Below are 14,866 nucleotides of genomic sequence, written 5' to 3'. Positions count from 1 at the left end.
ACTTCTTTTAACTTATGACAGATTTTGTAGATTTAATTGTTAAAATTTCAGATAATGGTAAAGTTTGGTGTTTTATTTTTGCGTTTAAAAATAAAAAGACAATTAGGCTAAATTTATAAAAGGAAAAAATGTGATCATATCTTGGTTTCTCAAATCTCTTTTGCTAGAAATTATTTTTAACAGAGACATTAGGAGAAAGAGCTCTTCCCAAATATAAAACTAAAATATGAACTGTTGACATTTCCTCCACCTCCTCCACCCCCATTTTCTACGGAAATATCATTTATAGGCTGCTAGAAGCCAGCTTTTAGTCACAGTGTTTTCAATAGTAGGAGTGATTAAAATACACTTATTGCCTTGGTCTGCTTTATCTCTAAACTGATAAGATTTCTGAAAGCTATTTAACTGTCATGTGAATCATTAACTTCATTACGTTTACGGAGAATTTGTTATCTCCCCTGCGTCTTGGGGACATGGATCCTTCATCAGCAACCTGGATGGTGCTGAGTGTGATGCAGGTAATGTACCTGCACAATTTATTCGTGTCCGGTAGAGTTTTAAATCAGGATGTTGACTGTAGTGTTGTTCACTTAATGAACTTCCATGCACTGCTTCCTGAAAACCCTTTTATGGTTTCTGTTGGCTCCATATGGCATTCTGATGAGCTTACACTTCTCCTTAAGTGCTTCTGTATCAGAAAACAAGAGCAAAGCTGAAACAAAGTGAGTCATCTGGTTTTGTCTTTGCTTTCACTGCATGAGATAATGTGGAGGTGTTAATTACAAGACTTCACTGAGTCTTGACTAATAACAGTGTGCAAACAAATGTATGTCAGGCTCAGCCACAGAAAAGCTTCTACTAATAAGGTAAAACTAGCAATTAGAGCTGACAATGAAGTAATACTTTCCGTTGAATATTCATTAATGACGTTCTTGTTTGGGAGAGGGGAGGCTTCTGATTGTTCAGATGGAAACCTAGAATAGGAGCTCTGGTCATTCCTTTTAAATGAATTAAATACCATGTGGTGAGCCAGCATACTGGATTAATTCCCTTTTGTACTAATGCACTGACCCTTTGCTTCAAAGGCAGTGCCTGGATGGCCGCTAAGATTCTTCAATCTGTGACCTTGGCTTAGTAGGGACAAACCGAATTCCCAGAAAAAGAAAAATGATAGTGACCATAGAACATCACTAACAACGTGCTGGAAATACTACATGTTTTATTGAAATTCTTCACTGCAGCTCCTAGGGTTGTAATAATAAAAAGTGGGTTCACCTCACCTAACCTAACTCATATCACTTAGTCTACTTTTCTCTTTCCACTCCCCTCCCTTTCCTTTCCTTCTCTTCCCTTTCCCCTTCCATTCCCTTCTCTTTTTTTTCTTTCAGGAAGCAGTTTGACATACATGGTATAATATGAAATACATTTGGTCTATGTCCCTGGTTTCTGTCTAGAGCTCCTAAACCCCCTGGCATTTCCTGAGTGATAGGAGTATCTTTCGTTGTTCATAATAAGTCCCTTTGATAATTCCTGAGTTTATGCTAATGATTACTTAGGGTAGGGCCCCTAGATAGCCTCAGGATGGGGCCAGATACCAGAAAGACCAGGTGATTAGAGGATTAGGGGTTTGGAACTTTCAGCCCCACTCATGTATCTGTGTATCTCTGGGAAGGAGAGGGCTTGAGGTCACGTTCTATAAAAACTCTTGAACAGCACGATTTGATGAACTTCCAGGTTGCTAAACATGTGGAGGTATTCGTGGAAGCTCCATGCCACTTCCCCCATACCTCGCCCTATGTATCTCTTCATCTGGCATTTCATCTGTACCCATTATAATAGTGTTTATAATAAGCCAGCAAATATAAGTGTTTCCCTGAGTTCTGTGAGCCATGCTAGCAAATTAATTGAACCCAAGCAAGGGGTTGTGGCTATAGCCAGTTGGTCAGAAGTATGAGTGGCCTGGACTGCTGATTGGCATCTGAAGTTGGGGGCAGTCTTGTGGGACTGATCCCTTAACCTGTGGGATGTGACATTGTCTCCAGTTAGATAGTGTCAGAATTGACTTGAATTATAGAACGTCCAGTTGGTGTCCAGTGGAGAACTGCTTGGTGTGGGGAAAAATCCTCACATATCCAGTCACAGAAGAGTTCTGTGTTGAGTGTGTTAAAGTGTGCCCCCAGCTGACAGACAAAATGGACTCCCTATGGCTAACTAAGGTGCTCAAAATTAAAACAGAATCAAGTGGCCATTGCTGGATGAGGGTCACATACTCTGTGTTCTTAGAAACATGTTGTGAAAGTGCCATAGGACCTCCTTTTCTGCAATCAAAACAAACCAGTTACTGTTGTCCTGTATTCCATGCCAAGATAAACTGTGGCTGGAATTCTCCCCACCCCAACACCCCATAGCTAGAAATATCTGACAGAGACTTCTCATTTGGGGCTTGGAAACCACATCATCAGGGCTTGACTCTTTTGACCAATCAGACCTGAACAAGTTTGAATCCTTCATTTGCATAAAATAGACCTAATTGAGAACCAGGGTGAGAACTTTCTCTGTCTAAGCTGGACCTTCCCTTTGATCTTTGGAGAGCACAATCTCACTTGTACTGAAGGCTGTGCCTCCCCAGTCTGCAGGTTATTGTTACAGAAGATACAGCTCTCTCTTTTCCTCCAAAGATCTCATGATCCTTTGTTAACGAGTGTGAGGTTAGAGTAGGGAAAAATGGTTTGTGTTTTTTCTTTTACAATGTTTCTTTGAGCACACGAGAGCCTCTGCTTTCACACCAAAAAGAAGCCTTCCAGAAACGGAAACGTTAGGTATCTGTGGCTCTTTCATATGTGACATTATTTCCGAAACGTGATGACAAACAAGTTATACTATCTGAATAATGTATATCATTTTAGCATGTCAGTGAAGATGCCAAATGAGAGATTCTCCTCATAAAAACATTTCATTTAGGTGGTCTTTAATCGTTCTGTATGTATGTGGCAAAATATAAAGGGAATGTATTTTTTGGATGGGACCAATACAAAATCTTCCATCAGAATAAATCCTTAAAATGTCCGAATTTTAGAATGGCTCATGACCTATGTGAAATAAAACAATCTTCCGTTTCACTCTCTTGACAGCCAAAATCCTGATGTGGTGGAAGTGGCCCTGTGCCCAGATTAAAAAGCCACAGTCTCAGACTTCTTTGTAGTTAGAGATGGGCACATAACACACATCTGGCCAATGGTATGTAAGAGGAAGTTACTTAGAGCTACTTGAAATAGAACAGAAGTAGCTCTAGGTGCACATTTTGCTCTTGTGTGTTCTCCTGTAGTCACTGGAACCAACTGGCAATGGATCATGAGAGAAAGGTGAAGAGAATCATCAAGTTAGCAGTGACAGTCCTCTGGGCTGTCTTTATGTAAGCCGCCCACCCCCTACTCCAACACATACACACACACATTGCTCAAGCCACTAATTTTCAGGTCTCTGTTTTGCACAGCCTAATGTAATTTCTAACTGAAAAAGAATATGGTATCACAACTGATCAGAATTGCGGGAAGAGGTTTTCAAGTAATAGAATATAAAATGTCTCATTTCTGTAATGGAAGAGGTGGAATAGTGAAGGCAGTTATCGCAGGCAGGCAGGTAAAAGCAGGTGATTGTATTAAATGGGGCAAAACATGGTTGTAGACTCTAGGAAAACAGTGCACTGACTCACACACAGAATGCTGGCATTTGCTGGACTTTCTTGTTGCTTTTAATAAGACCCTCAGACAGAGACTACCTTATTCAAGAGACACACAGAATACAAAACAGATATGGAATAAAATATACTACTGAGATAGGTACTTTTGCTCAAGTCCTGCAATCTAAGTTGTTTGAGAATTCCGAAAGTTGGAGCCTTTTATTTGCTGGGATATATGTTTGACCATTGGAAAAGAAACCCAAAATACCATGTGTAGGAAAATAGAAGCTTAGTTCTCTCTTAGTAATAGTCTAGGTATAAGCAGGTCAGGCCTGGTATATGGCTTCATGTTGGCTTTCTGTCTTACTGCTTCTCAGTCTCCAAAGTATTGTCCTTCTCTCAAAGATCCCAGATGGCTCTAAACTATAGGAAGGGAAAGAGGGAAAGAAAGGGCACATCTTTCCCTCTATAGGCATAATCTCAAAGTTGCACACATTATTTCTGCAGACATCTCTTTAGACAGAATTTAGTAATAGGATCATCCGTCACTATAAAGTTTTTTATTGGGGCTCCTATATTCTCAGCTAAAAATCACGAATTCTATTTCTGTGAAAGATGGGAAGAACTGAAATTGCCTCCTTTGGTGTTGAAAAGCCAACAGTTCTTTACACCAAATGGAAACTGAAACAGGAAGAATTCCCTTGTCCCCCTCGCTTCCTCAGTGCCCCACTGCTCAAACCTGTAGGGGAGCATACAGATGGGCAAGGTGTGGGGCTCCAACCCCACGCCAGTGTCTAGGGCTGGATTTTTACAGCTCAAGCCCCATTGGGCATGTGTTACACGGTGTTATTTTAGTTTAGCTGTCTGTAGGCGGCTGTGTTAGCTCAATTAGACCCCTGTCTTATAGTAAGGACAGAGGGCTTTCTGTATCCCGGGGTTCTTGCCTTGGTGTACCTGAAGAATCAGATCATGTGGGCTTGGAGAATGACTGCAAGGTTTTATTGAGTGGAAGTAGCTCTCAGCAGATGAGGGAACCAGAGGGAAATAGTTTTCCCCTGGAGTCGGCCGCTCAGCAGCCTGGGCTCTCTGACTGTCCTGGCCAATCTCTGCGTCATTCTGCCAGTCAGTGGCCTGCCCACATGCCGTTGCCTGTTGGTGCATTTCTCTAGACATCCAGCCACCCGCGTGTTGCTCTGCTGATGTGCTCCTCTCGACATCCAACCACTTGTGTGTCTGCATTCTAGGGTCTTGGTGGTATTTACAGGCATTTCCAGGGAATTGCAACATTTGGGCAGGAAAACAAAAATGCCTGTCCTCATCTTGATCCGTGGGTACAGGCCTGGGGTTGGAGCCCTAGCCATGGACCATGCCCTCCTCTACCCAGCACTTCCCTTCCCCCATTCTGTATCATTTAAAGGGACCACACCCTTCCCTTCCCAGCACTTCCCTTCCGTATCAAAATCATAATAAGTTTAGGACTATATCATGCTTTCTTTTTCTGTTCTAAAACAAACAAACAAACAAACAAACAAACAAACGGTCTTAAAAAGCTCTATGTACTGTTGTTGTTCCTTTTGGCTTTATATTCAAAAATTAAAATGAAACTTTAACAAGATCACAATACGTGATATTTGTATTTTGTGTTTCCGTTTGGGGGAAAAAAGTGATGGTGTTGGAATGTTCTTTGGCAATTCCAATGAAGAAAAACCTCACCTAAAACATCTTTCGAAGAAATCAAGAACAGTGGAAATGTCTCAAGGTTTAGATGTAATTAGCATCTAAAATTGTTGTTCCTTGAGCACAAACTGAGCTGAGACCTTGCTGTCTGAGACATTTCATTTTGTCTTGAATGAGGTGCATTAATAATTCTCTACTCAATGAGTGAAAATTACGTTTGTCAAACAGCATAATTGTTCTTAAATAAATATAATTCATAGGTAATTGTTAAAGAATAATTTACTCTTACTGGACTAGATGTTAATTATATTCCTTGACTTGTAGAAGCACCCTATTAAATAGTGGAAAAACCTTTCTAAAATCTACATTTTGAGGAAAATAGGTAATATCCATTTTAGAAACCACACATTGGACAAATCAGTTGATTCAAACATTATGTAAGCAAATATGTTTCTACAAGTATGTCCACTGAGGCATTATTTACAGTTCCAAAAACTTTCAAGCAACTTAAATATCCATCAAAAGAGGAATGGTTCAATCAATATTGCATAGTTATCTAAAAAAAGAAAAAAATGCAATGTAACCCTCAAAAGAAAACAGATCTACAGAGTAGAACTGAAGGAGATAGAAACACAAAAAACCCTTAAAAAAATCATTGAATCCAGGAGCTGGTTTTTTGAAAAGATTAACGAAATAGATAGACTGCAAGCCAGACTGATGAAGAAGAGAGAGAAGAATCAAATAGACAAAATAAAAAATGATAAAGGGGTTATCGTCACTGAGCCCACAGAAATACAAACTACCGTCAGAGAATACTATAAACACCCCTACGCAAATAAACTAGAAAATTTAGAAGAAATGGATAAATTCCTGGACACATACACCCTCCCAAGCCTAAACCAGGAAGAAGTTGAATCCCTGAATAGGCGAGTAACAATTTATGAAATTGAAGCAGTAGTTAATAGCCAACCAACCAGAAAAAGCCCAGGACCAAACGGATTCACAGCCAAATTCTACCAGAGGTAAAAAGAGGAGCTGGTACTATTCCTTCTGAAACTATTCCAAACAATAGAAAAAGAGGGACGCCTCCCTAACTCATTTTATATGAGGCCAGCATCATCCTGATACAAAAACCTGGCAGAGACACAACAAAACAAGAACATTTCAGGCCAATATCCCTGATGAACATCGATGCAAAAATCCTCAATGAAATACTGGCAAACCGAATGCAGCAGCACATCAAAAAGCTTATCCACCACGATCAAGTCAGCTTCATCTCTGTGATGCAAGGCTGGTTCAACATACGCAAGTCAATAAACGTAATCCATCACGTAAACAGAACCAATGACAAAAACCACATGATTGTCTCAATAGATGCAGAAAAGACTTTTGATAAAATTCAACATCCCTTCATGCTAAAAACTGTCAGTAAACTAGGTATTGATGGAACATATTTCAAAATAATAAGCTATTTATGGCAAACCAACAGCCAATATCATACTGAATGGGCACAAGCTGGAAGCATTCCCTTTGAAAACTGGCACAAGACAGGGATGCCCTCTCCCATCACTCCTATTCAACATAGTATTGGAAGTTCTGGCCAGGGCAATCAGGCAAGAAAAAGAAAGTGTGTTCAAATAGGAAGAGGGGTAACCACATTGTCCCTGTTTGCAGAGGACATGATTGTATGTTTAGAAAACCCCATTGTCTCAGCCCAAAATACCCTTAAACTGTTAAGCAACTTCAGCAAAGTCTCAGGATACAAAATCAGTGTACAAAAATCACAAGCATTCCTATATACCAATAATAGAGAGCCAAATCATGATTGCTACAAAAACAATAAAATACACAATTGCTACAAAAACAATAAAATACCTAAGAATACAACTTACAAGGGATGTGAAGGACCTCTTCAAGAAGAACTACAAACCACTGCTCAAGGAAATAAGAGAGGACACAAACAAATGGAAAAACATTCCATGCTCATAGATAGGAAGAATCAATTTTGTGAAAATAGCCATACTGCCCAAAGTAATTTACAGATTCAGTGCTATTCCCATCACGCTACCATTGACTTTTTTCACAGAATTAGAAAAAAATACTTTAAATTTCATATGGAACCAAAAAAGAGCCGGTAGAGCCAAGACAATCCTAAGCAAAAAGATCAAAGCTGGAGGCATCATGCTACCTGACTTCAAGCTATACTACAAGGCTACAGTAAGCAAAATAGCTTTGTACTGGTACCAAAACAGACATAATAGACCAATAGAACAGAACAGAGACCTCAGAAATAACACCACACATCTATAACCATCTCATCTTTGACAAACCTGACAAAAACAAGCAATGGAGAAAGGATTCCCTATTTAACAAATGGTATTGGGAAAACTGGCTAGCCATATGCAGAAAACTGAAACTGACCCCTTGCTTACACCTTATACAAAAATTAACTCAAGATGGATTAAAGACTTAAACGTAAGACCCACAACTGTAAAAAACCCTAAATGAAAACCTAGGAAATACCATTCAGGACATAGGCATGGACAAGGACTTCATGACTAAAACACCAAAAGCAATGGCAACAAAAGCCAGAATTGACAAATGGGGTCTAATTAAACTAAAGAACTTCTGCACAGCAAAAGAAACTATCATCAGAGTGAACAGGCAACCTACAAAATGGGAAAATTTTTTTGCAATCTGTCCGTCTGACAAAGGGCTAATATGCAGAATCCACAAAGAACTTAAACAAATTTACAAGAAAAAAACAACCCCATCAAAAACTGGATGAAGGATATGAACAGACACTTCTCAAAAGAAGACATGCGGCCAACGAACATGAAAAAGTCTCATCATCACTGGTCATTAGAGAAATACAAATCAAAACCACAGTGAGATACCATCTCATGCCAGTTAGAATGGCGATCATTAAAAAGTCAGGAAACAGATGCTGGCGAGATGTGGAGAAATACGAATGCTTTTACACTGTTGGTGAAAGTGTAAATTAGTTCAACCATTGTAAAGGACAGTGTGATAATTTCTCAAGGATCTAGAACCAGAAATACCATTTGACCCAGTAATCCCATTACTGGGGTTTATACCCAAAGGATTATAAATCATTCTACTCTAAAGACACATGCACACATATGTTTATTGCAGCACTGTTCACAATAGGAGAGACTTGGAACCAACCCTAATGCCCACAAATGATAGACTGGATAAAGACAACGTGACACATATACACCATGGAATACTATGCAGCCATAAAAAAGGATGAGTTCATGTCCTTTATAGGGACATGGATGAAGCTGGAAACCATCATTCTCAGCAAACTAACACAGGAACAGAAAGCAAAACACCACATGTTCTCACTCATAAGTGGGAGCTGAACAATGAGAATGCATGGACACAGGGAGGGGAATATCACACACTGGGGCCTGTTGGTGGGTAGGGGGCTAGAGGAGGGATAGCAAAAAAAAAAAAAAAAGCATTATTGAGTATGATATTTTCAGTTTACGATGGGTTTATCAGGATGTACCCTTATCATGAGTCAAGGAGCATCTATATAAGAAACTATTAATAATGCTTACAAGTAGATAGTGGGATTGATTGTACTGGTATGAAGAATGAAAGACTCTTCTTACCTTTTACTTTATGACCTTATGTACTCATTAGACTTTTAATCTTTTTTTTTTGAGACGGAGTCTCACCCTGTCACTCAGGCTGGGTGCAGTGGCGTGATCTTGGCTCACTGCAGCCTCTGCCTCCTGGGTTCAAACAATTCTCACACTTCAGCCTCCTGAGTAGCTGGGACTACAGGTGCCGGCCACCATGCTCGGCTAATTTTTGTATTTTTAGTAGAGATGGGGTTTCACCATGTTGGCCAGGCTGGTCTCAGACCCCTGACCTCAAAGTGATCCGCCTGCCTCGCCCTCCCAAAGTGGTGGGATTACAACTGTGAGCCACCCACCATGCCCGACCTAGACTTTTAATCTTAAATTTGCTCTAGTTTTCAATAGAAAAAAATTAATGAAAATCTATAAATACTACTGTGTTCCAATGTATACTGTCTTTAAATACTGTTATTGTGCATGGAGTAAATAGCATAAGGAATTACTGAAGTAGGGGCTACTTTGAATACTGCTTCTTTTTGCTTTTTATTGACTAAGAGTCTGCTGTAGGACAAAACACTGTATTTGCATGTGTGCTTAGATAACATTATGACTTGAGACTGATTTGTTTAATTGATACTGTTGCCCTGGAAGCACAGCCATTGCAAAAGGGCACCATACTATCTCTTAGTGAAACACTTAACATCTCACTCATTATTTTCCTTTCTTCTAAATTTTACTTGCAGAAAGAATTTGGGCTTAGTGAAATGTGTCCCACTCAGCAGTTTTGGAACACACGGAGAAAAACAAGAAGTGCTCTTTCTCTTAAGCCAAATCTAACACTATTCCTTATAATGGTGCAGCCTTGGCCGGAACCTGCCAAAGAAGAAATCTTTGGTAATTCCCTTATCTGTAAGGTGAAGAGCACATTAAGGGACCTGATATTCATTTTGACAACCCGGAAACTTATTTTCAAAAAATTCTCATTTTATCAAAGGAGAAGTACCCAACCACCAGAGTTCAAATTTGAAATGAGTAGGTGGTAAATACCATTTCTGCTAATTTTATGAAAGGAAGTATATTCTTATGAGAGCATGTGGCTGGAATTTGAAGAAGCATGAATTTGAATCTGCTGTATAAAATCGAGAAGGCCCAGCTTAGCCTCTGTGTGCTTCAGAGCCTCATAGGACCCAAGAGAGAAGTGTTTATTTCACGAGAGGTTACATAATAGCCACACTTCTCATTCTAGTAAAAAAAACAAAAAAACAAAAAACAGTTACTGGCATCTACCATGTTGTAGGCCTACGGGAAGAAGGGAAAAGACAGAAAATCTACTGTCTGACATTTTATAATCTAGCAGTGGGGGAGACAACACTTTTGCTGTGGAAATGATTCATAATGAAAAAGTTTTATGTCCATAGACTACCACATTATTCGTTAGAGTCCTTCAAAAATTGAGAGCTGGTTGTGTTATATAAAGACCCTCCATGCTAATGTGCTCAAATGTTTTTAAAAATCTAATCTGCAAACAGAAGAGCAAGAATTGCTGAATAATAATGGCATTTATCATAGATGAAAAACCCACTCTGAGTTTCTTACTTTACAGATATCTTCTCTAAACTTCATAGGGACCCTGCACAAATGGACATCATTATTTTCATTTTGCAGAGGAAGAAACTGAGGCTGTATAAAGTTAGTGGCTGAGTCAGGAATCAAACCTGTGTCTGCCAGACCCCAAGCACAAGTCCTTTGAACCTCTAAGCTGTAAGGCTTTGTAATCCTGATGAAGGGAAATGGAAATGGGGAGGGGGTGAGGAAAATCTTCAAATTCTTTTTTTTTTTTTTTCCTTTGCAACACTTTAAAAAGAGACAGGACAAAAGAAGAATGCATGTTCTATATGCACATTTCTTTGCAGCCCTCTGACGAAGTACCTCAAAAGCTAAGCTCCCATCAATCCTGGAGAGATAGGATCGGCAGAGCATAGTGGCAAAATGAATGGTTTAAAAGGAACAGCAGCGACCAAAGAACTTTTTATGCAGAGAAACCCCAAATCTGGGGCAAATCCCTCCTGTTCATTTTATCTCACACAAGGTAGGTAGTGCTGCCTGTCAAGGTAATGCATTACTACGCTATTTGGAAAAACTACAGCTCTAATTAGATGAGCAAATAAATGTTCATTTCAATTTATTAATATAGCTGTAGGCCTTGTTACAATTTATCTCCCAGTTTTGAGACCAATCCATCTCGAGCTGGGAATCATTGTGGTGAAGTAACGGGTTTTAATAATGGATACAGGCGGTGAATTATTCAGGCAGAAGGGAGCAAGCCTTGATGCCTTCACTCACTTCTTTAATTAACTGTGAGATGCTGACGAGTCTGGGCTTTCTCGAGGCTTTCTAAGTTTATCTGCTTCAGAACTGTGAATTTTTCTTGGGCCATGGATATGTTGTGCTTTCAGGTGTATGCATAGCCGAGAAGAAGTGACACCAGCTATCATATTCTCATTTTGTCTTATATTCTGAATTCTGTGTCTGCTTAAATATTATTGTCCTGCAGCTTCTTGAGCAACGAACATTTTTCTTGACAAAATCAGCATCTTTGCTCTACTGCACTTCTGGATAGGACTTCAACCATGAAAATCCAAAATATTTCAGTTCTCATGTAAGTTTGGGAACTACTCAATAAACCACAAAACCCAGTTCGAGTCACTTCAGTCCATTTAGCTTGGTTTAAAGCCATTTATTTTCATGGCTTAGAAATAAATGAGCTGCTAGAAAAGAATTTTTAGTCTCCATTTGGCATAGCATCAAACAAACAAAACTAAAACTCTTACCAAAGGCAGGTTCCATTATTCGTGGAGCTTTGCAGTTTGCCCAAGTGGTTTCTGTAAACACAACTTTTCAGGGCTTGTCACTAAACAAATGACAGAATATGACTGTGTCTGGTGAATTTTCTCCTTTGCCTAACACAGATCTTCTAAGTAGAAAGTGCATCTAGCTCACGGTCTTTGCTCCAGTGTTAATCAATGGTTTTTGCTCTGAACACATTAATAACACGCTTAGATAATTGATTCCCCGTAATCTGGACGATCTACTTTGCTATTACCTGTGACCATGAAAGTTAAAAGAAAAGTGCACATAAGCTGTTCTGCAGCAATTTATTTATACTGTGACAAGAGAGTTCCTCTTTCAGCTTTGTCACATCAGACAGAAAGTAAGAATCTGGGGGAGGTCTGAGCTCACCACTTCTTGGTAGCAATTGAATCACTTTTTTCTATAAATCAAAACTCAAATCAAAAGTCATGTTAAAAGCTCTGTGAAGTAAACAATGATGTATATGAATTAGCAGCACAACCATAGTCAATACAAATCAAAGTGGCTTTATGAAGGTATTGATGTTTTCAGCTCTTCCTAAGGTTGAATACATTTAAGCATTTATTCCCCAGGGCATTGTTGATCCAAATGAATGTATTCACTTTGAAACCAGACCATAGTTGCAGCTAGAGACAAAACTACATACACTGACCCAGATAACGGTTCTTCCCCAGACTGAGTGACCCCAGCTGCGGCCGGAGTGCTCACAGTAAACTGAAATTACATGAATGACACCCAGGGAAAGACACTTGTATTATAAAGAGGCTATATTTCTATTTGGTTTTCTGATGTATTAATTTTTCAAAGTTTGGAATCTCTTCAAATACAATGTAAATTCATTTTCTAAGAATTTGGCCCAGTGGCACTCGTCTGGATGTGATAACCTGTTTTTTCTGTATCAGGATTTAACTTCAACTACTCTTGTAGGTGACTGATTCTGTATCTTCAAGTTGTATTCATACATCCTGTGACTGGATATTGATGAATTCAGTAGGTGCCACAGGCATATCTTGCTTGTCTGAAAGGAAAGTTAATGTTATACTAAGATGCCACCATTAAAAAAGATAATGAAAGCATTCTGTTAGGATTTACTAGATTAGCTAAAGCAAGCAAAACATCAGATTGTAACTAGATGACTACAGGGAAAAACATAGGATGTGTATTTCCATAAAATATCCCGTATCATTTGACATATTCAAAGTAAAGATAAGCCATGTATTTTGGCCTTTATGTCATTCACAGAAGAGTTCTTTGCACACTGGATATACGTTGGAATTCATCTTCCTTTTCTTCTTCGTATGTTAGAATATCTGTGTCTTCAAAAGGGTCAGCCTCAAATGAGTCAGCCAAAAGCGCTTACATGCAGACCAGTACTTATTAGAAAGAACTGAGAAATGAAACATAAACTGATAAGTGGGTGCAAGTCATTCATCTTTTTAAAGCCCATAAAAAGAGAATTGTAAATTAAAATGTCTACAATAGGTTCAACACCTCTCTCTCAGCCCCTCCCTTCCCTTTGTCATGCTACAGCATTCGAGTGTGGGAATGTTTCTCTGAAACGTGTAAATCACACATTTAGTTATGCCGTACCCAGGAGCACCATACCGGGAGGAACAGGGGGAGGAAGGCCAAGGAAATTAAATACGAGTCCAGCAGTTTGTTAATGAAACATTTACACAAGCAGTTTATATGGTTGTAATAAAAAAGGGGGGCCTCTTTCATCGCACCCTTTCATTACTTAGCACAGTCTTTAAGAGGATTAATGTGGAAGGGGGAAAAGAATGTGCTTATCAGTTGAGTCTCAGGATTGGTAATGCTGAGTTCTTAATAGATTGCCTCTGGATTTAGGATTACTGTGGTGCAAATTCTTCCAGGCTTTCAATAGAATAGAAAGCAGTTTGTTTTCCCCCCTTCAACGAGAAGGGCTATTGACTTGGTGATGAAATGACCTAGGACTCAGAGTTTATTCAAACCACTGCCTCCTGTTTCTGTCACTTCAGGGAGATTTATTTATTTGTTTGGGCTACTGGTAGCCAATGCATCAAAATATGCACTAATTCCACCACTAGTGTGATTAAGAAGCAGCTAACAATGCAAGTTTAACAGCAACCAACTGACTTTTATGATGCTCCTATTAAGGATCTAGTTTTCAAAAGGAAATAGCAGAGAAGACATCTATTTTTTGGATGCAGTGAATTCCCTGCACCTCATTTTCTGACAGGTTTCCTAACAGCTCAGATAAACTGCATATTTTGGAGGACACTGAAGTGAATAAGTGGCCCTTTTATTTTTCTGGGGAGTTAGAGGCAGCTTTTGTTGGCAATCTTGTGAAAGAGTACAGTACTGATGGATCATGCTGCTTGAGGTCCTGTGACTTCACACTATTTTTAGCACAAGGAAGATGTTAGTTGTAACAGTGTACAATGGGCTAATCAGCCATAATAGAACTCACACTGTTTTTCACTTCACATTGCACTTATTATGTGCCTTGAATGTAAACAGCTCTTTGCTTCTGACAAAGATGGCAGTTTGCCATGGTGGGATTCAGCCTTCTCTAAAGCTCAGCAAACATTGAATAGAGCAAGCCAGAAGACTGAAAAAGCAATTGTTTGAATTTATGTCACTTGCAGCCTTAGACAAAATTATTTTTGTTACTTCCATCCTTTCCTTCCTACCTCCCTCAAATTAGCAAGCATTCACATATGTCAGTTATCAGCATATGAAAAATTATTTCCATTATTTCTCCACCCACATTTAGAGAATCAATAAATCACATTTTGTATAAAGTCTTGAAAAATGACATCCCTGTACATTTTATACCCATTGTGAAATATTTGGAACTTAATGTAATAATATAAAGCTTGATCATATAAATAGATTGAAGTTGCTTTAAAGCATGATAAAAGATACTCTTTAAAATGACACCCAACACCCAAAAGAAGTTTATTGTTTTGTACCATCTGTATGTACCATTAGCAGATTCAATAGTTTGCTCTCAAAACAGATTTAGAGCAATTTACTATAAAGC

The sequence above is a fragment of the Macaca thibetana genome, chromosome 6 (assembly GCF_024542745.1).
Source record: "Macaca thibetana thibetana isolate TM-01 chromosome 6, ASM2454274v1, whole genome shotgun sequence".
Classification (NCBI taxonomy): Eukaryota; Metazoa; Chordata; class Mammalia; order Primates; family Cercopithecidae; genus Macaca; species Macaca thibetana.
This window is presented reverse-complemented; position numbering follows the sequence as displayed.